This window comes from Cetorhinus maximus, unplaced genomic scaffold (assembly GCF_964194155.1).
Source record: "Cetorhinus maximus unplaced genomic scaffold, sCetMax3.hap1.1 HAP1_SCAFFOLD_145, whole genome shotgun sequence".
NCBI lineage: Eukaryota > Metazoa > Chordata > Chondrichthyes > Lamniformes > Cetorhinidae > Cetorhinus > Cetorhinus maximus.
This window is the reverse complement of record NW_027596139.1, coordinates 256,566-278,155: the sequence shown is the minus strand read 5'-3', so window position 1 is coordinate 278,155 and position 21,590 is coordinate 256,566. Positions and strand designations below refer to the sequence as shown.

General features: G+C 44.7%; 1 protein-coding gene and 1 non-coding gene across 2 annotated transcripts in view; both read left to right on the top strand.

Moving 5' to 3' along the window:
- The window catches only part of LOC144672925 (NACHT, LRR and PYD domains-containing protein 3-like), a 124,139-nt gene that overhangs the window by 61,341 nt on the left and 41,208 nt on the right, over positions 1 to 21,590 (top strand). The window lies entirely within an intron of this gene.
- Positions 3,259 to 3,341, top strand: trnac-aca (transfer RNA cysteine (anticodon ACA)). Its single transcript has one exon. It is a non-coding gene; the product is annotated as a tRNA-Cys (tRNA).

Sequence of the window (21,590 nt, the reverse complement as noted above, 5' to 3'; positions counted from 1 at the left end):
CAAATTGTCAGTCTGATTCATGCGCATAGTCCTGACATTCCCGCTTGCGAATCGACGAGTTGACATCTCCTATATTTTAGTTTGTTTCATTTATTTGCCTGGTGCAATGGATTCTATCAACTTGTTGTGGAGAGACTCTAATCTAGAAGAACCCATTGAAGCAGCTGGGCTGTGGTGGGTCAGCACCTTAGTAGTCGGGCGCTCCCCGATGTGAGGTGGGTGGCGAATGACCAGAGAGATACGATTGTCCATCCCACCGCCAGAGGCTGCCTGTAGCACTCGTTCATTATGGCAATCAAATTGGAGTTATCACTCATAGCTACTGTTTCCCGTGTTGTGTTAACATTCTGCAATGAAAATGGGGTGCCCTCTCTCCAGGGATCCAGGTTTGACAAAATGTATGTAGATCTGGGCTGCGCAAACGGCAGGGTGCGACTTTTGACCTCCCCGGTTGAATCTGCATCAATGCAGAAAACTGCGATCGGCACCATCTTGGTTGCAAAGGTAGCCAGGAATGTGCCATATTTAGACATCAATCTGCCTTTGGGTTCCAGTCCAGATATTTTGACAGGGGTTATTCGCATATTCTTTAGCTCTCCCGAGGCATCCATATCGCAGTGGAGCTATTGTCCCACAGCTGCGAGTTCGGTTCCTGAGTCCACATGGCAGTGGGCCTGGACACGGCATGTCTGGGGCTAACCCGCTCTGTGTTTCTCTGAAACTTCAGCCTGGGGCTGTGAGGAACCCGTTTCCATGGTCACTGGGAAGATGCACAGTTGAGAACTTGCTCATGGAGAGGCCCTGCACCGACAGAGGGTGATTTACACGTTTCTCATTGTTGTAAGCCAGCAATGTGGGCTGAAAATGAGAAAACATTCAGCGCACAAAAGCAGAAAGCATGCTCACTCTCTTCACCCACACATTGGACACATCCCATCAATCTGTTGGATGCATTAATTTCAATTAAACCGGAAAAAGGAACAGGTGTACCATGCATCTACGTCAAAGCCATTAGAGTTATGGGGTACAAAGTAATTAATGGAAATTGCCCATGTCTACATATATAGAACCAGAATATGTCATCGCACTGTGTGAAGCTTCATTTGCTCTGGATATCATAGAGGGGGTATAAGTGAAGACAGAGCATTTCTGAAGATGATCAACAAAGACAGGTGAGAGTTTCTGCCCTTGACATCTAGGCTGCATTTGACCGAGTGTGGAATCAAGAAGCCCTAGCAGAACTGGAGCCAATGGGAATCAGGAGGAAAATGCTTCACTGTTTGGAGTCATACCTGGCAGAAGCTGAGCTGGGCGAACCATTGTGGCTACAAGAGTAGGTCAGAAGCTATGAATCCTGCAGCGAGTCACTCACCTCCTGACTCCCGAAAGCCTGTCCACCATCCACAAGGCACAAGTCAGGAGTGTGATGGAATACTGTCCTCTGGCTTGGACGAGTGCAGCTCGCACAACATTCAAGAAGCTTGACACCATCTGTGGCAAAGCAGCCCGATTGCTTGGCACCCCTTTCACAAACATTCACTCCCTGTGCCACCGACAAACAGCAGCAGCAGTGTGTACCATCTGCAAGATGCACTGTAGAAACTTGCGAAGGCTGTTTTGGCAGCACCTTCCAAACCCACGACCACTCCCATCTAGTTGGACAGGGCAGTAGACAGATGGGAACACCACCACCTAGAAGTCCCTCCCAAGCCACTCGCATTCCTGACTTGGAAATACATCTCCGTTCCTCCACTGTCGCTGGGTCAAAATCCTGGAACTTCGTCCCTAACAATACTGTGGATGTGCCTACACTACAGTGAATGCAGCAGTTCAAGAAGGCAGTTCACCACTGCCTCCTCATGGGCAAATGGGGATTGGCATTAAATGATCGCCTTGGCAACGATGACGGCATCCCGTAAAATGAATAGAAATGTGATAAATTTTATTTGCATCTTATAATTATTTTTTGTTGATAGAAAATTAAAAATCCAAAATCCTTAGGCATCGACTCCAATTTGTTCCAGCCAACCCCTGAATATTCCAACCAGCTGTGCGAGGTTTTGTGCACCCCTGTCCAGTTGTTGTTCCTGTGTATCCCTGTCCAACTGTGGTAGCCGTAGGAACCCCTACTTCCACTGTGGTAGCCCTAGGTTCCTGTGTGCATCCGTGGTCCCCCTGTGTATATCTGCTCAGAGGTGCCAGTGCCTGGGTATACCTGTCAGCGGTGTAACCTGGTCAATTTGTTCATGAATGTCGTCTTCTAGGGTCGTGTTCATAAGATTTATGTGGTTATGGGAACTCGTAATACACCGTCCAAACAAAGTTTACCCCATTCACAGAATTGGAACGGAGCTTTCCGGAGCCGGAGGGCCGTCGCTTTCCATCCAAATGTAACCGAAAGAGAGTGATCTCCTGCCGAAAATTCCGTGAAGGAAATTCGGAAGTTGAGTCAGGAATTTAAAAAAATGTAAAGTATATTTTTTCCCTCTGTCACTTGTATGGCTTTGAACGTTGTGACACTTGCTGAAGTGAGTGCAGTGGATTCAACATTTCACTGCCTCTCTTAACATTTTCTTCGAGCTGAGACCAAAAACATGGGTGTTTACATCGTGTCGATGTTATCAGCTTCGCCTGACACGTGAAAGGCCCCTTATTACTTGATAGAAATCTGCTTCCGCATGCGGCGGCTATTCATAGGCTGAATGCAATTGTCCTTCATCCACAAATGTGATCTGACATGTTAACTGTTTTGTAAAATGCACTTTTCTGAATGGAAATCGAACCAGAACCGCGGAAATCCTAACCATTAGGCCGGCAGGGAAGGATACCTAAATGTCGTTGAAATGACGAAAGGATCATTTGGATGTGCTTTTGATTTTGTGCATTAAATGAAAATTAATTTCATGAGTCTGCTATTTAAAGATCTGTTTACGTGTTCCTCTATTCTTGTTCATTTATCCGGCTGCATCTGACTTCAATCTGGAAGGGCTTTTTTCTGCCTATTTAATTCTCCTTTACATTTCAAATACATTGAAAAATAACCCACAGGTACACATGCAGTTTTCGAGAATAATGAACTATAAAAATCTTCCCAGATCAGACCACATTCAGCCGAAATGAGGAAAAATACAGATCCATGCAAGCAGCAGAGTGTTGAAACGCATTTAGATCCAGCAGATCATGTCAAAATCACATCGCGAGTCTCGCGCTGAGAATTGTTTTGAGCCGATATCAGGGTAATTTGCGCTCCCCCATAACGTAGTCATGGCCGAGTGGTTAAGGCGATGGCCTACAAAGTCCATCAGGGTTTCCCTGCGTAGGTTCAAATCCGGCTGGTTACGCGGTTACATTTGCTCCATCAGTTTCAATATTTGACGGAGTTAATTTGTGATGTATTATGCCTGAGGTGGAATGCTACCGCACCGAGGAACAACAGGAGACAATCCCTCCCATTATTGTTCATCTGCGTATAATTACGAAATTTCTGCCATAAATTCAGCAAATTAGTGACATGTTTCCTGCTGGTCCCCTCTCCCTTTGTCTCAATTACTCCACGTCTAATTATACATAACAAAAACAGAAAATGCTGGAAAATCTTATCTGGTCTAACAGCATCTGTGGAGAGGAAAAAAAAAGTTTCCACTTCTCATTAGTTCTGAAGAAGAGTCAAACGGTCTCGAATCGTTAACTCTGTCTTTCTCTCCACAGATGATGTCAGACCTGCTGGGATTTTCCACTAATTGTTGTTTTTGTTTCAGATTTCCAGCATCCGCAGTATTTAGGTTTTAACTTAGTGTTTAATTGACTGCCATCTCTTCCAGGAATGCCTACCTTGCTGAAGTACTGTTCTTCACTCCGACAGGATTTCCGCGTTTCTCTTTTCCCCTTTTCACCTTCATTGCTTTCCATTTCCCTTCTGGTGTTTGACAAGGTGTTCAGTAAAACTCGCTTTCACAGCCATTCTTCCTTCCTCAGTGACTGTCCCCGCCTCCAATTTACCCCTCGTGGTTCCAACTGAAGCTCCGTCCCTCATGTTTTGAAACCGCCAAGGGTTACAGGTATCCCCGGGACATACAACCCTCCTTGGGCTGCTGTTCTCGCTGCATCCTGAGATCCACACTCAGTGCCGTGTGCTGTTATTTGATCACACCCGACCTTTCCATCCAACACCACCGACTTACCCTATCTCAAAGCTGTCCTTGTCCCCAGTTTCATTGTATTCTTCCCCTCATCCGAGGCCTTAAAAATAAACCTTGTCTCTCTATTTCAGGTGCTAAGGGGCGCAAGCTCCAACAAATCATTGATATGAAAGCCCAGCCAGGACCCTCCACCCCTCCCCACCCCTTTGGCCCCATCCAGTCTTCCAATCCCAGCCCCGGCCGTGTATTCACCATGCCCTCTGACCTTCCCCTCTCTGATGCTGAACGTTCAGTGCTCAGTAAAGGACTCAGGTTCATACCCTTACGCCCTTGCCTCAATGAATTCTGGGCTCGGCACGATGCTGAACTCTTCTTCCGGCGCCTTCGTCTCCGTGCTCACTTCTTTGGGCAGGAGTCCACCACCCCCACACCAACCCCCGCCCCCCCGCTCACCCCCACCACCTTCAAAGGATCTTTTCACCCGCCTTGAGTATTCTCCCTCCACCTGGACCCCTCCCTCCTGCCTCTTACCTACTCTTGATCTTTTCTTTGAGAGCTGTCAGAGTGACATCGGCCGTCTCAATTTCTCTGCTCCACTCTCTCACTCTAACCTGTCTTCCTCTGAAGTTGCCACATTCCATTCTCTCAGGCCCAACTCTAACTATGTTATCAAATCTGCTGACAAAGGTAGCGCTGTTGTTGTCTGGTGCACTGATTTCTACCTCGCAGAGGCTGAGCGCCAACTCAAAGGCACTTCCTCCTACCTCCACATGGACCATGACCCCACCACCAAAAGTCAGGACATTGTTTCCAAGGCGGTGCCTGGCCTGAACACCTCTGGGGATCTTCTCTACACAGCTTCCAACCTCATAGTCTCCCAACCTCACAATCTCCCAACTTCGGACAGCACGCTACTACCTCCTCCCCAAAATCCACAAACAGGCCTGTCCCAGTAGACCGATCGTGTCAGCCTGTTCCTGCATCATGGAAATTATTTCTTCGTATCTTGACCCCATTCTCTCTCACTTTCTCCAGTCTTGTCCCACCGACATCCACGATTCCCCTGATCCCGACATCATATCAACAATTTCCAGTTCCCTGGCCCCAACCACCTCCTCTTCTCCATGGACGTCCAATCCCTCTACACCTCCATCCCCCACCGGGATGGTCTGAGTGCTCTCCGCTTCTTCTTGAACAGAGACCCGAACAATCCCCATCCACAACCTCTCTCCTCCGTCTGGCTGAACTTGTTCTCTCACTGAACAATTTCTCCTTAAACTCACCTCACTTCTGCAAATAAAAGGTGTGGCTATGAGTATCCACATGGGCCCCAGTTATGCTTGTCTCTTTATGGGATATGTGGAGTATTCCAAGTTCCAGTCTTACTCAGGACCCATCCCACAACTTTTTCTCCGGTACATCGATGACTGTTTCAGTGCCACTTCATGCTCTCGTCTAGGCCTGGAAAAATGTATCAATTTTGTTTCCAATTTCCACCCTCCATCATTTTCACATGGTCCATCTCTGACACTTCTCTTCCCTCCCTTCACCTCTCTGTCTCAAGTTCTGGTGATAGACTGTCCACCAATATTCATTACAATCCAACCAACTCGCACAGCTACATCAATTACAGCTCCTCACACCCTGCTTCATATAAGGACTCCATCACATTCTCTCAGTTACTTCAAGTCCGTCGCATCTGTTCCAATGATGCCACTTTCCTAAACAATTCTTCTGACATTTCTTCCTTCTTCCTGAACGGCGGTTTCCCACCCACGGTGGTTGACAGGTCCCTCAAGTGTGTCCAACCCATCTCCCACGCCTCTGCCCTAACACTTTCCTCCCCCTCCCAGAACCTTGATAGGTCATGTACTCACTTTTCAAACCACCAGCGTCTGCATTCAAAGGATCATCCTCCACAAATTCCGCCAACTCCAGCATGATGCCACCATCAAACACATCATTCCTTCAGCCACCCTGTTGGCATTTGGTATGGACTGTTCCCTCTGGGGCACCCTGGTCCACTCCTCCATAACCCCCTACACCTCAAACTCCTCCCACGGCACCTTCCCATGCAATCGCAGCAGGTGCAACACCTGCCCTTTTACTTCCCCCCTCCTCAACGTCCAAAGGCCCAAACACTCCTTCCCAGTGAAGCAGCGCTTCAGTTGAACTTTCTTCAACTTAGTCTACTGCATTCGTTGCTCCTAATGCGGTCTTCTCTACATTGGAGAGACCAAACGCAGACCGGGTGGCTGCTTTGTGGACACGAGCACGACCCAGACCTTCATGCCGCTTGCCACTTCAACACTCCACCCTTCTCTCATGCCCACATGTCTGTCCTTGGCCTGCTGCATTGTTCCAGTGAAGCTCAACGCAAACTGGAGGAACAGCACCTCATTTTCTGACTAGGCACTTTACAGCCTTCTGGGCTGAATATTGAGTTCAACAACTTCATATGATGAACTCTCTCCTGCAACCTCGCGCCTTTTTGATCCTTTTTTTTAAAATATGTTTTTATTAATTTATATATATAATTTCTCCCCACCTATTTCAATTACTTTTTAAAAAATGTATTCGTTGTTTTATTCTGCTTTCTACTCTTAATGTCACCTTTAGCACCACCTTTAACACCACCTTTAGCACCACCTTTAGCCAGTATCACCACTTCGGATTTATGCTTATTACATCTTTTGCAATCTCTCCTTTGCCGCCACCTACCACTGGCCTTCTACCCAGCTTCAACTATCCCACTGCCTTAAACAGTTTACACTTCACCACATTTTCACCTCTTTAGTTCGAAAGAAGACGGACTCGAAACGTTAACTCTGTCTTTCTCTCCACAGAGGCTGTTAGGCCTGCTGAGTTTTTCCAGCAATTTTTGTTTTTGCTTCAGATTTCCAGCATCCGCAGTATTTTGCTTTTATCTTAAAGGAAAATGTCGTTATTGCGCAGGAATAAAAGAAGATCATCAACAGTTCCCCAAATCTGGCTGCCAGTGGGATTGGCAGAGTCTGGCCGCCACGTGATCCTGCAACAATCTAAACTTTGGCTTTCGGAGAGCCTCACGATTATGTGGAACATTAAAGTGTGACTGGTAAAGGGTTAGGTCACAGAACTCAACAAAAGTAGCTCTTTCACAATTGAAGTTCAAAATCCATTGTACATGTAAGGTTTACAATAACATTCTTGAACATTGAGGTGATCTGCCATAGGTTTATTAAGGATGCAATAATACACAAGGGGGAATTTGAAATTGCAATCACTCCGAGCTACTGTTGGTGGGCGACCCAAACATAGCAGAGCGCTGAGTTCAGTATCTGAAGCCGAATAGACAGTAAAGCTTTGAGTCAGTGGACGTTTGTTTCCGCGTACTAGACAATGCCCCTAACATGCATTGTTTGATTGCATTGAAGCTGAAATACTTATTTATTGATAATTTCACTCGTGATAAATATCCAAGAATAAAACATTTTAAAAGCAAGTCTGTCCTTATTTTTGTATCTATCATATTACATAAAACGGTGCCCGTTCAGGTGTTTCCTCAGGAGAACCACACAAGACGGTTCTCAAATCTGACTTTTTTATTCGTTCATGCGGTGTGGGGTTCTCGGTCAGCATTTATTGCCCATTTATTGTTCAGGGAGCGTTTAAGTGTCAACCACTATGCTGTGGGTCTGGAGTCACACGTAGGCCACACCAGCTAATGTCTGGAAGATTCCTTCCCTGAAGCACATCAGTGAAGCAGGTGGGTTGTTATGACGATCGGCAATGGTTTCATGGTCATCATCAAACTTTTGCTTACAGATTATTTTGAGGAATTTATTTTTCACCATTTGCCTTAGCGAGATTCGAACCCAGGTCACCAGAACATTGCCCCAGGTCTCTGAATACTAATTTAGTGAAAATATCGCGATGTCATTCCATCCTCTTAAAATGTTGACATCATAGGCAATGGGTGGATCAAATTAAATACCTTATTATTTCATCCTAGAACTGACTATTGTTGCACGGTCGGCTCAGGCCATTCCAAAAGTACTTTCTATAGACTGTTACTTCCCCGTGTAACCGGCAAAGATTAAGGTTAATATAGCTGAAAAATAAAGGACAACTACTATAGCTTGAACGCACCAGAGGATAGTCTGATCAACCTTTTTGTTTAAGTGCCTGTTATTGAGGTTAAATTATTTAAATTCAACACTAAATTAGATCTCCTCAAGATCATATACTTACTACGACCTATATTATGTCTTTGCCCTCCGTCCGCTCGTTTGTTTAATTCCGCTCTTCAGAACCAGATTAAGCATTTTATTTAGTAGTTATGGTCTTACATTGGAACTGCTCTTTTGAACATTTCAATCATCCTTGGCTCTACGTGATCATAGTTTCACTTTTGCGTGTCCATAGATAGCCTCAAGATTATGGACATCATTATATTCAATACAGAAAATTGCTTCCTTTCTGGCTGTCTAGGAGAATATAGCGGTGGGGGTGGGGTTGGGGGTGGGGGTGGGGTGTTGGGGGTGGCCTGGAGTCATTTGTTTGGAATCTTGCCCTCCATTCCCCAGATGTTTAGGGTACTGTTTAATTATGAAAGCTAATATTCACATTAATCAGTATAACCAATATCACAACCAACTGCAAGACAGAGCTATGAATGAACTCTCTTAACTCCACTTCCCTGACACTCACTGGTTTGGTTATTGATATCAGGTTGATTTTATTTGTTGAGTCGTGACCATCTGGATTATATTCAGGAGGACTGGATAAATAGATGCAGATAGCGCCCGTCAGTTGAGGGATCAAGAACTAAACGCCAGCTATAAAATATTAAATGACAGAACGATTTAGAAATTATGGTGAAGAAAGGTCTTTACTGGAGAACTGGGAGATGGTGGAATTCGCAGATTCAGAAGTTATTCCAAAATAAAGAGGAAAATAAATAAGCTGGTGACTAAAAATAAGCAGGTGATGTTCTTACAAGGCGGCTAAAATTTATTGGGACTATTTTCTTGGCTGGAGGGTAAAGGCCCAAAAGGTTTGGCTGGTTGGAATGATCTGTTTCCTTGTTACAAAATACCGACATGTTCACGACCAATTGAGAGTTGTAGTTAATACGATAAGCCAAGTTCTTGCTGCCGTTATAATTAGATACTGATCAGGAGACAGGACGCTCGTCTATTACTCCTGGAAACAATGGAGAGTGAAACCTTACTGGGGTCCAGGGTTTGTAACATTCACATCAATATTACAGGTAAACTATAAACAACCACGATTTCAACACCCACTTCGTTGCTTCTATTCTAAAGGAATCTATCACTTAATATTACAGAGAGTATTATTCCTGTAGCTGGAGTGGAAGGCACTAAGCGCTAACTCCCACGTGTTCGACTCCATATCTGAACCTCAAGTATGACTGTTCCCTTTGGTTGTGGGGTAAAAGGTGGAAGGTTTCAGCAGGAAATTGAGCTGCACAGTTTCGGAGAGTAGACATGAAACACACGGCTCTAAGGTCAGGAAATGTTTTCTGATGCCTGTTCATTTTCAATGACAACAAATCCCTTTGATCCAAACGGAAGGTGGCCATTCTGTACGGAATCACGGGCTGTAATTCTGCTCTAACTTGGGCAGGTCGTTTGGCTTTGTTTTTTTATATTTTTAACCACGGACGAAATAAATATCCAAGGAGATTTCACAACATTAATGAGCTCTTCCACGAACTTCGCTTGTGTCGCTGCATAAATGCACGTGTTTATAGAAGACTTCAACTGGGTGAGCATATATCCGGTCTCATTGGCAATATATTCAGGATCTGTATATACTGGTTGGATACGTACGACCAGGGCACCAGTCCACTGACTCACCACTGATATCAGACTCAACAATATAACATATATATTCAGTATTACAATATATTCAGTTCTGTTGAAGGGTCGTGTGGACCCGAAACGTCGACTCTTTTCTTCTCCACCGATGCTGCCAGACCTGCTGAGTTTTTCCAGGTAATTCTGTTTTTGTTTTGTCAACAATATAAAATTGGCCGACACGGCGAACAGAAAAATAATGGATTTCCTTCGGCTCTCCATCTCTGGATCGCGCTGATTCCCAGTCCTGGGAGTCCGGAGTCTCCTGCGGGCAATATTGGTTACTACAATGCGTCTGACCGTTAAACAATTACACAGCAATATCAATGCAAAAGGAACCAATGAAAATAGAAAACTTTGTAATCTGAAGTAGGCTCCGCCTGCAGGCGATCTGAAAAAGGCCACATTGGGGCTGAAACCCCACTGAATGTTGTTCATTATTATTTTATGTTCAAATGCAAACCAGAAAGGGATGTTCTCTAAACACATTATCACAGAAAATTATTATGACGATGGACGCAGTTCTCACTGTACAATACCTGGTTTTCAGTTTCTCACAACATATAGCTACAAACTGGCCAATTTTAAACAGACAGTAAACCACACGGACAAGCCGACGTTGGTACAAGTCATGTACACCATAAGTTTGCAAATGACAGTGTAGGAGAGGAATGAATATGGAAAACGTTCCCTGAGAATTTGATGAGCAACTCTATAGACTAGCGTGGCCAGTAGGTGCACAGCCGCCATGGCCACCATGTGAATGGAGATACTTATTGGAAGGTGGCACTTTCCTCTGCAGACGGTCACTATTGTCAAAAGATTCACTGTAAGAAAGAGGAAGAAGAGTTAAATAAGGTTGGGGCGTGGGGGTGGCACTCAGAAACCTCCGGTCACAATTTGTGGGGCAACGTACAGATTTGTTGCTACTTTCAATTGGGAACACGGTTTCCTTTTAGAATATTCGGCCAGCATTGATGACATTTCTTTTGAATCAAGTAAATCATTGAAGACTCAATTACCTTCAAACACATTTCATTTAGGAGGTAACAGGTTCGTTCGGATTCAGGAAGGGGAATGGTCAAAGAGAACGGTCCACAACATTGAGGCCCAGACGCTGATAACACATGGCAGATGTCGGGGGGCTGGGGCCGTGGTGTGCAGCGGGGGGAGGGGGATGGTTCACTTTGGGATGGTGGCGGAGGTTTACCGACTTGGGACGATATAGTAAAACATGAGGGATCAGTCAATTATCTGTCATTTTTCTACAATGATTTGTTTTCCATGCTTAACACAATTAAACTGCAAAAAAGTCCACATATCTTCCATAGCTGTGCGATTAAGGAAAGATGGGGTGTGAACAGCAACAGCAAAACAATAAATATTTATCTAGCGCTTTCAAGGAAGTGCCGTAAAAGCAATCTAGACAGGGAACACGTGGGGAGATTTTAGGACGGTGGCGAAAAGCTTGGTCAAAGAGTGAAACTTTAACAAGTATCTTGAAAGGCCGACGAGACGTGGAGAGGCCGGGGAAGGGGCGATTTGGCGGGAAATTCAGAGAGTTGGACCTAAGCACCAAAGATACGGGAACGAATCGTGGAACAACTAAAACTGGGGATGTCCAATATGCCAAATTTAGAAGATTGCAAATTTCACCGCGGTCTGTGGGGTTGCAGGGGATTTCAGGTTTACAATGGGCAAGACCAGGGAGTAATGGGTGTTGTGGATAAGGGTTTGGGAGCAGAGATTTTATGACCACAAGCTAATGGAAGGCAGAATGTAGGAGGCCGGGCGGGTGTGCATTGGAATAGCAAAGTCTGCAGGTGACAAAGGCTGGAATGAGGATTTCAACAGCAGATCAACTGAGACAAGGCAAAGTCGGACAATGTTAGGGAGATGATCAAAGACTGGTCACGAAATACATTGGAACTGTGGTCAGAAAGTCACCTCATGGTGAAATTCTGACACCAAGTTTGAAAACAAACTTCCTTAGTCCAATACAATTTCTCAGCAGGGGAAATGAGTCAAAGTTAGGCAATGGAGTTTTGAAGAGACCAGTAACAATGGCTTCTGTCTTCCTGATCTTTAATGGGTGGAGATTTAGGATCATTCGCTGCTGGATCTGTGATAAGCAGCCTGATGAATCGGTCGAGGTGGAGCAACCTACAGGTTCGATTGCGAGGCAGATCTGGGTGTCAACAGCGGACATTTGTTTTATTCGTTCCCGAGCTAGGCCAGCATTTGTGGCCCATCCCTTGTTGTGCTTGCGAAGGTGGTGGTGAACCGCCTTCTTGCACGGCTGCAGTCCATGTGGTGCAGGTGTACCCGCAGTGCTGTTACAGAGGGAGTTCCATTGCGAGCTGCAATGAGGGAATGACGATAGATCTCCAAGTCAGAATGATCAGTGGCTTGGAGGGGAACTTCGACGTCGTGTTGTTCCCTCGATTCTGTTGTCCATGTGCTTCCAAATGGTCGTGGATTTTGAAGCTGCGGCGGAAGGAGTCTGGGTGAGTTCCTGATTGAGTCCCTGTTCATGTGAAAACAATTGCTCTGTTTGAGCGTTATGTCGACGAGTGGCAGCATGCTGATGGGAAATAGGAAGCGGACAGGAATAGGTCTTCACGGCGGTTTCGATATCAGAGGTAATGGCGCAGAAGAGGGAAGAGAAGCCCTTGCAATCGATGCTCTGCCTGTGATTAAATGAAAAGGAATCGCACGGAATCACAGAATTGTTATGGTGCAGAAGGGGACCATTCGGCCCCTCGTGTCTGCACCAGCTCTCCGAATGAGCAACCCATCTAACATTATTGCCCGCATCCCACCTTCCCCCCCCTCCACCCCCACCCCTACTTCCCGTAACCCTGCACATTCTTCCTTTTCAGATAACAGTCTAATTAACTGTGAGTGTTTCAATTGCATCAGTCTCCTCTACAGCCTCGGGCAGTGCACTCCAATCCCGAACACTCGCTGCACCAAAATATTTCTCCTCATGCCACTTCTCCTTCTTTTAGTAATTACTCCAAACATTTTCCCTCTCCTCGATCCTTTCACGAATGGGACAATTATCTACTCTGTCCAAACGCCTCATGATTTCGAACACCTCCGTCAAACCTGCTCTTAATTTCCTTTCTCTATGGAAAACAGTCCTAACTTATCCAATCTATCTTCATAACCAAATTTCCTCATCCCTGGAACCATTCCAGTCAATCTGTTCTGCAACCTCTCTGATGCCTTCTCATCCTTCCTGAAGCGTGGCGCCCAGAACTGGACACAATACTGTAGCTGAGGCCGAACTGAGGCCTTGTACAAATGCAACTTTAACTTCTTGCTATTGTACTCTATTGATAAACCCCAGGATACGACAGAGCACTGTCAACATGCCCAGTTCCCTTCAATATTCATGAACAATCGGTCGCTTAGTAATACAGAACTTGAGTACTGTTGAAAAAAGACATTTTGTCGATGCTTTTTGTCTTGCCCTCATGTGGACAATCACATGAATAACAATGTCAGGGCAATTTTTAGCAAATGCTGACCGATCACAGAATCACATCTAATGTCGGACACTGTATTTTGAGTCCTGCAACCACGGTCTGTACCTTGCCCGTTCCGACAGCAGAAGTGAAGTGCTGTTTGATACGATTTGATAGGTCTCCTATCAAACAGCATCTCCCTTCTCCTGTTCACAACGGGCAAGGTACAGACCGTACCCAACCAGCCCGTGCTCGCAAAACTCAAAACACAGTGTCCAAATTAGATGTGATTCTGCGATTGGACAACATTTGCTAAATATTCCTCAGTGAGAAAAAAATTATGCTGAAAACCAATTTAAGACTGTGAGTTGGGCTCTGTGTGTATAAAGAGCTACATATATCAATACCCAGAGCAGTGTTCTTTGCAGCCAGAAAGAACATGTACACACAATGCGCCTGTTTCAGCGAAACAAAATAAGTGATAGCCATTCGTTCCTTCTTTCCTCGGTGCAATGCCTTGGTGAATTCCAAGCCACGTGGTTTAAATTTTGAAACAATTCAGTAGCCATCGACCAGTTCTTTCTCCACGGCAACACCTCTACCAATCAGAGTCCACTTGCCAGTCATTCAGCACTCTCTTATCAGACAGTATAAAGTTGTTACTTCCCTGACTTTGGTAGTCTTGCGATTGTCATTATCATTCTCATTGCAAGGCAACAATCTTTGACAAAATGCCTTTTTTCAGCATTAACCAATTTATGAACACATACAACCAAGTCTGTCTGTCCCTCCACACCCTTCAGAGTTGTACGCTTTATTTTATAATGACCTTCCATTTTCTTCTTACCAAAATTAATCACTTCACATCACTTTGCATTAAACTTCATCTGCCTCTTGTCCGGCCATTCCACCAAATTGTCGACGTCCCTTTGATGTTCTATACTATCCTCCACACATTTCGGAATACCTCAAGGGTTTCTATATCTGCAAGGATTAAAACTTTGTCCTATACACGAGGGTCTAGGTCATTAATGCATATCAGGGAAAGCACGTGTCCCAACACTGACCCCTGGGGAACTCCAGTTCAAACCTTCATCCATCCCACAAAGAAATCCATTCACCAAAACTTCCCGTTTCCTTTCGCTCAGCGAGTTCCATCTCCACCTTGTTACTGTCCCTTTTATTGCACGAGCTGCAAACTTGCTCACAAGTCTGTTGCGTTATATTGTGTCAAATGGTGTTTGGAAGACCATGAACACCATATCAAAAGTGGTGCCCTTATCAACCATCTCTGTTAGCTCTTTAAAAAAATCTACAGCAATTTCGTGGAACAAGATTTTCCATTAAACAATCGATCCATGCTAATTGAACCAAGAGAGTGCGGTCCCAGTTCACTCCAAGACAATGTAAAACAATGGAGGGGGATGTCTTGGTCAACGCCATCTGCAGACAGACCCACCGGCGCCCACATCCCAGGAGTGAATAAATAAAGTCACTGGATTTTATGCTCTGATAAAATAATGGAGTAGCGAAAATCATAGAGAGCAAATCGATTCTCCCAATTTGCCGACCAGCAGAGCCCCTCGCCGGCGAGGTGGACACCTAAATTTCCCGCTTATGTTCATCAAATGATCCCGCTGGACAAGTGTCAAAGCAAGGAGGAAATTCTCATTCTGTTACATAATCATTAACAGTGAGATATTCAACAGCTATCAGACAGCAGGAAATATTGACTTACCAGGAGTACCAATGGCTACCAGCACGGGATAGTAAATATCCTTGATCTGTAGAATTATTGGCCTTTCCATTCTTTAGAAGAATCTTCGCCTCCTGCCCTGTTTTGCAGTTCCCATTGGAATGTATCTGAGATCCTTAAGTGATCCCCTTAATAGTACAATCCGTGCCCAGCTGAGAAAAGCAGCTTGCGTAACATTTGGCGTTAGTTCCAGTCACTTAACAAACAAACAGCGCTTCCGCTTCAGTGACTTCAGAACGGCAATGGCAAAGTTGAGCAGGTCAGTCCACAAAACGCCTGCCATTGAAATTCATCATCAGAATGAAATCCAAGGGGAGATGTGCCTCAATATATACATGATAATTTGGTGGATCAGCATTTCAACGACCCAAAAAAGGTTCTGGATCTAGTTTAGATCCCTTTTAGATCTAGTAGTGTGCAATGAAGACGGTTTAATTAATAATCTTATAGAACGCGATTTCTAAGGGAGACTGAAAATAATGAGGTAGAAGATTAGATTTTGTTTTTGTAAATGATTTGGTTTACGCTGAATCTCGGATGATGAGTCTCAAAATAGCAAACAAATAGCTTTTGAATTCGAGCTGTCAAATGTAAGTTAGGTCACCACATTTAAAGATATGATTTTGGACAAACAATGGTTCTCATTAAAATACTTACTGTACAATTTTAAACACGTATACATCCATTTAAGTTGTATCAGCCCCAAGACAAAGAAGAACAGCGCAACCGTTACGAACAAGAGTGCTTAAAGATACCATAGTAATAAACCGCGGAAATCGAAAGCTTTTAGGTTTCAGCCAAAGAGGATCTACAATTTACAAGGATACACTAAAGAGAATATGATATTACACAACAGTTAACTTTAAAAAAAAGTTTGTAAACATTTCTATAAATTATGCAGATGAAAGAAAATAATTGTGAGAGTAAACATTGACCCTTTGGACTCAGAGAAAGGTGGAATTATAATGGGGAATCGGGATTTGGCTCAAAAACGATTCAGAATAAACCTGAAACCAAATATCAAGTGAATATATTGAACTTTTGTAACTCTGTACCAGGAAAGAAAGAATTCTGGAGACATTCATGGAGGTAAGTTTCAAGCAATCTCCTAGACCTTTCCACTTGCAACATGGAGTTTGACAGAAGAGGTAGCTGCAAAGATAGCAGATGTATTGGTTTCGATCTTTCAGAATTACTTAGAATCCAGAACAGTTCCCAAGGATTGGAAAGTAACAAACCCCGATATTTAGGAAGAGGACAAGAAAGAAAACGGGTAACTATTAGCTTCACATCACTGCCAGGCAAAATGATATTTTCCTTTCATTTCGGGATGTGCTAATAGAACATTTGGAAAATCATAATGTTATTCAATAAACTCCACACAAGATTGTGAAGGGGAAATTGAGTACGGCGATCTTATCAGCGTTTCTGAGGATGTAATTATGAGGGGGATAAAGGAAACACAAGTGAATGCACTAAATTTGGATTTTCAGAAAGCATCCATTAAAAAATCCTTAAAGGTTCTTATACAAACTTAGGAATTATGGGATTTGGCGTCAATTCTAGCATGGAAAATGAATTGGCTAATGGACAGACAACAGAGAGTAGGAAGAAAAGTGACATTTTCACCTTGGCAGGTTGTAATTAGTGGGGTGCTGGATGGATGAATACTTCGGTCTCAGCTATGTACATTCGATATTAATGGCTGATATGATGGAACTGAGTTCGAAGTGTAGGATAAAGTTTTTTCCCACAGCAAGAGTTCATGTGAGACTGGAAAACAGCACCGCCACAGTGTGATGTAAAGAGTCACATAACAGTAAACCTGGGATAGACAGGTTCGGACAACGGAAAGACGTGAACTCGAGACGCTCGTGTAGAAAACTGCATGGAGATAGCTCTTAGTCTGGGCTATACTGGTGGTTATGTATACAGCTGTGTGTTACCAATAAACAGTGACTGTTCAACAGTTGAACTTTCTTCGTAAGACCAATGGACAGAACTCTTACAACTTGGTAGCAACTAATGACCGAACCCAGAACTCAAGACAAGCTGGGGAAAGACCCCAAAATCTGAAAAACTAAAGGAACCACATCGTGACCTGACGAATTCACCAAAACTGAAGAGAACAGATGAAGATCGCCTAAGAAGAAACCCCATTGCAGAACTGGAGGCTCAAGGGCAGAAGAGAAATCCACTGTGTAGCTGAAGGACTCCAGCAGAGCCCACCCCGGGCATTGTGAATCCCCATCCAATACAGATTCAAATAACCGAGCCAGATCGCAAGGGCGAGTTAGCTGAATAATATTTAAAATAGGTACAAAGGCTGAACGGGTCTTTAAAAGTATTGAGGGAATTAATCAGGCAGAACAGTCCATTTCTTCAGTCACCGCCCCCAGACCAAGTCCAGAGTCGGCGGCCTAGATCCGTTGAAATAAAAACATTTGACGCCTCAGTGAAAGCCGGAAATCCCCTTTGATGAATTGAAGACTCTACTCTGGGAAATTCGCGAGAAGACCCAAACGTTCGATTCAAAGACTTGCTGCAAAGAAAATAAATCACTTTGAGGTCGGGTCCGACATCGCCGCTGGAGCCCGCCAAACCCCAAAAAGCGCGGGGTGAAGTGAACTAAACGGTTTCTGCAGATCCATCTTTAAAAGTGCAACAGCAATTAAATCTGAACTCCCCTCTGGTGAAAGAAAAACAGCCTTGGATAATAAATCAGAGCTAACAGGTCGATCTTTGCTGATCCAAGGGGCAATTCAGGCACAGAATTGGTGACGTTGGCGGGCATTTTTAAAAGATATACCATAGCTTCAGGGTTAGATAAAGAGACACAGGTTGAAGAACTGAAAACATTTTTGTAAACAGAAGGTCCGATAACCGGTGACGTCATTGTGAGCCAAGGAATAAATGAATCTCCGGGTAAATTTGAAGCTGTTCTGAAATCTTTCGATACCTATTTTGATTTAAGAAGGAATACAGTTTTAGTGCGAGGAAAGTTCAACAACAAGTCCAACAACCTGGAGAGCCCATTGGCATCCTGGACCTGGTGGTGTCCGATAACGGCCCGCAATTCACTAGTGAAGGCTTCACTCAATTCACCATCCATTACGGATTTCAGCAACTTAACTGCTCCCCAAATTTTCCACAATCAAATGATGAGGCGGAAAGAGGCGGCCCACCATTAAACCCTCTTCTGAGATATAGAAAATACGTCCCATAGACGCTTTGAACATTGAGATCCAACTTGCCTCAGTGCAACAGGCAGGAGCTGTGCAATGTCCCGCATAATCTTAGTAGAACTTAATTCTCCTAGCTTCTGTTACCAAGCTGAAACTGTTTACATTTCGGCATATTGTATTCTACCTGCCCTGTTCTTTCCCACACACTCAGCCCATCCATCTCCATCTGCAAATTTTCTGCGTTATCTCCAACACACACTTTCCCGTCACTTTTCATCGTCAGTAAACTTGGATACTTTGTGTTGTAAGAGTTCTTTTCAGTAGGTGTTCAGAGGCTTGTAATGTTGAACAATAACCGTTTGTTGGCAACACATAACTGTTTGTGTATGTATGTGTGTGTGTGTGCGTGTGTGTGTGCGCGCGCGTATGTGTGCTTACGTGCGTGTGTGTGTGTTTTTGTGTGGTTGTGTACAAACTATAGGCCAGACTAAGAGCTATCTCCATGCTGACATCTACTCAAGTCTCCTGATCATGCCTGTCCCATGCGCTAACCTGTCTATCTTAGGTATACTGTCATGTCACTCTTTCTATCACGCTGTGGGCAGTGCTGTTCTCCAGTCTCACATTAACTCTTGCTATGCCGAACGTACTCGCAGTACCGTTCCCTCCACTCTTAATCCAACATAATTGCATTACAATATTTTTTACAGCTACCCTTTCTCCTTCTTCAAGCCTATGACTTTATAAATTCAGACAGTCTGGAGGCCTGACAATTCTACCAGATCTCGTTCTGGTCACATCTGGAGGGTTGCAGGCCCAGTTGTTTTGGGCCAGCTTTATTGGTTTGGAGTTGAAAAATCAGAATATCCTTTCTATCTGGCACATTTTTTTAATCATTCATGGGATTTGGCAGGCGGCTGGCTAGGCCAGTGTTTATTACCCATCACCAATTGCCCTTGATAAGGTGGTGCTGAGCTGCTTTACTGAACCGCTGCAATGGATGTGATGTAGGTACACCCACTTGACTGTGTCTACCTGATTAACTTAGAAGTATGATAGGAGGTTCTTCTGAACAGATGAGGAGGAGAATCATGTTCCGGCGGATTGTACCTTCTGGAGTATGTAACAGGTATGATCTTGCTTGATCATCACCTCCCCAGTCTATGATGCCCGCTCTTTCAAGGTGCCTGGTCCAAACCTTGTCACTTCTGTTTAACTAGAGCAGGTTCTTGGTGCAGTATCTCCGACTGCAGGCAGAACAGTGCATTCTCGGTCCTGAACTTCCTTCTGATCCCTGACTGGCAGAATAACATAGAGATCCAACCTGCCAGGGTTTCGGTCTCCTTACCAAAGGAAGGGCAGCTTTCCTTCACAGAAAGGACAATGTATCTTCATTAGACTGGTTCATGGGAGGAGATGATTGTGTGTGAGGAGGGACTGTTTAAGCTAGGCCTGTACTCAGGTGACCGGCCTGCTTTGAAAACTTTATTTTCAGTAAGATTTGAATCTCAGAACACTCCAGCTTAGAGAATCACGGGAAACACCAGAGTCAGGAGCTGCGACAAGAGCTCCATCATCTCAGTGCTGACCAGTAGCTCCATTCAAGATCCATCTGCCAACTATATAACTGCAGCAGCTTTAACAAAGACTTTTCCAGCTTCCACTACCTCAACTGCTGGTAACATACTTAGCATCAAATCGCTCCTGATTAAGAATTTACTGGCAGATCACAGAGTCACAGTAGCATAAGGTGTCGACAGGGGTGCTTCAGAGTCGCCTGAGTTCTGGATCGATGTGATATCGTCCTGTGATAACGCTGTAAATGTAAATTATTCAGCACCGGGCAGAGATGACAATAACCTCACGCACTATCCTTATTACAGCTCTGGTTTGGAAGGTGGGGGCACGATTTAAGTTTCTAACTTTTCACAAAGATACGGCGACACTTCATCTCCGGCCGCCATCTTATTCTTGCTCCACCAGCTCTATGTTTATTCATCTGCCAAAGTGATTTTTACTGACGTGACCCCAGAATTTTATCTGCTTTCATTTTATGAAGGAGCACAGTTTGATGTTGAACTGAATGAGTCACAGGCATCAACCAATATTCTCTGGGTTATCCGCTTCCCACTCCACAGGACCCAGCCATTTCCAGTGTCACGGGGCGAATGGATAAAATGAAAAGCAAACATCTCTGCATCAACCTCTCTGTCTCTTCTCCAGGTCTCTCTCCCTCGATATCCCTCTATCTCTCTCTTTCCATTTTTCTCCCTCTGGCTCTCTATGTATCTCTCCCTCTCAACCCCCAACATCCCCGCCCCCCTTCAACCCGTCCCCCTCTCTCTCTCTCACACACGCACACATACGCACACGTACACGCGCACACACGCACACACACGTACACGCGCACACACGCAGACACACGTACATGCGCACACACGCACACACACGCAAACACAAACGCACACTGATGCTAACACACTTTCTTCCTATTCTGGCCCAAACGAATTGAAAGGAAATATTTTCAGGAAAGCCACAGTGACGGCCTTTAAAGAGATTGTTTGGGTGAAGTCGTGGTTCCTTGCCACGATTAGGAAAGGATGGCCAGACAAAACCAAAGGTTTTCGATGAGGAAATATGTATCGAGCAAATTGAAAGAAGTAAAGGCTGTCAGATTGTTTTCTTTTATTCCTTCACGTGATGAGGGCTTGCTGGCTGGGCCAGCCTATATTGCCCATCCTAATTGTCCTTGAGAAGTTGATGGTGTGCTGCCTTCTTGAACCGCCGCACTTCCTGTGGTGTAGGTACACCCACAGTTCTGTTAGGGAGGGGGGTTCCAGGGTTTTGACCACGTGACAGTCAAGGAACGGCGATATATTTCCAAGTCAGGATGGTGAGTGACTTGGACTGGAACGACCTAGTGGTGGTGTTCCCATTTATCTGTTGCCCTTGTCCTTCCAGGTGGTAGTGGTCGTGGGTTTGGAAGGTGCTGCCTAAGAAGCCTTGGTGAATCCCCACAGTGCATCCTGTAGATGGTAGACACTGCTTCTACCGTCCGTCAGTGGTGGAGGGAGTGAATGATTGTGCGTGGGGTGCCACTCAAGCGGGCTGCGTGGAACTGGACCGTATCAAATTACTTGAGTGTTTTGGGAGATGCACTCATCCAGGCAAGT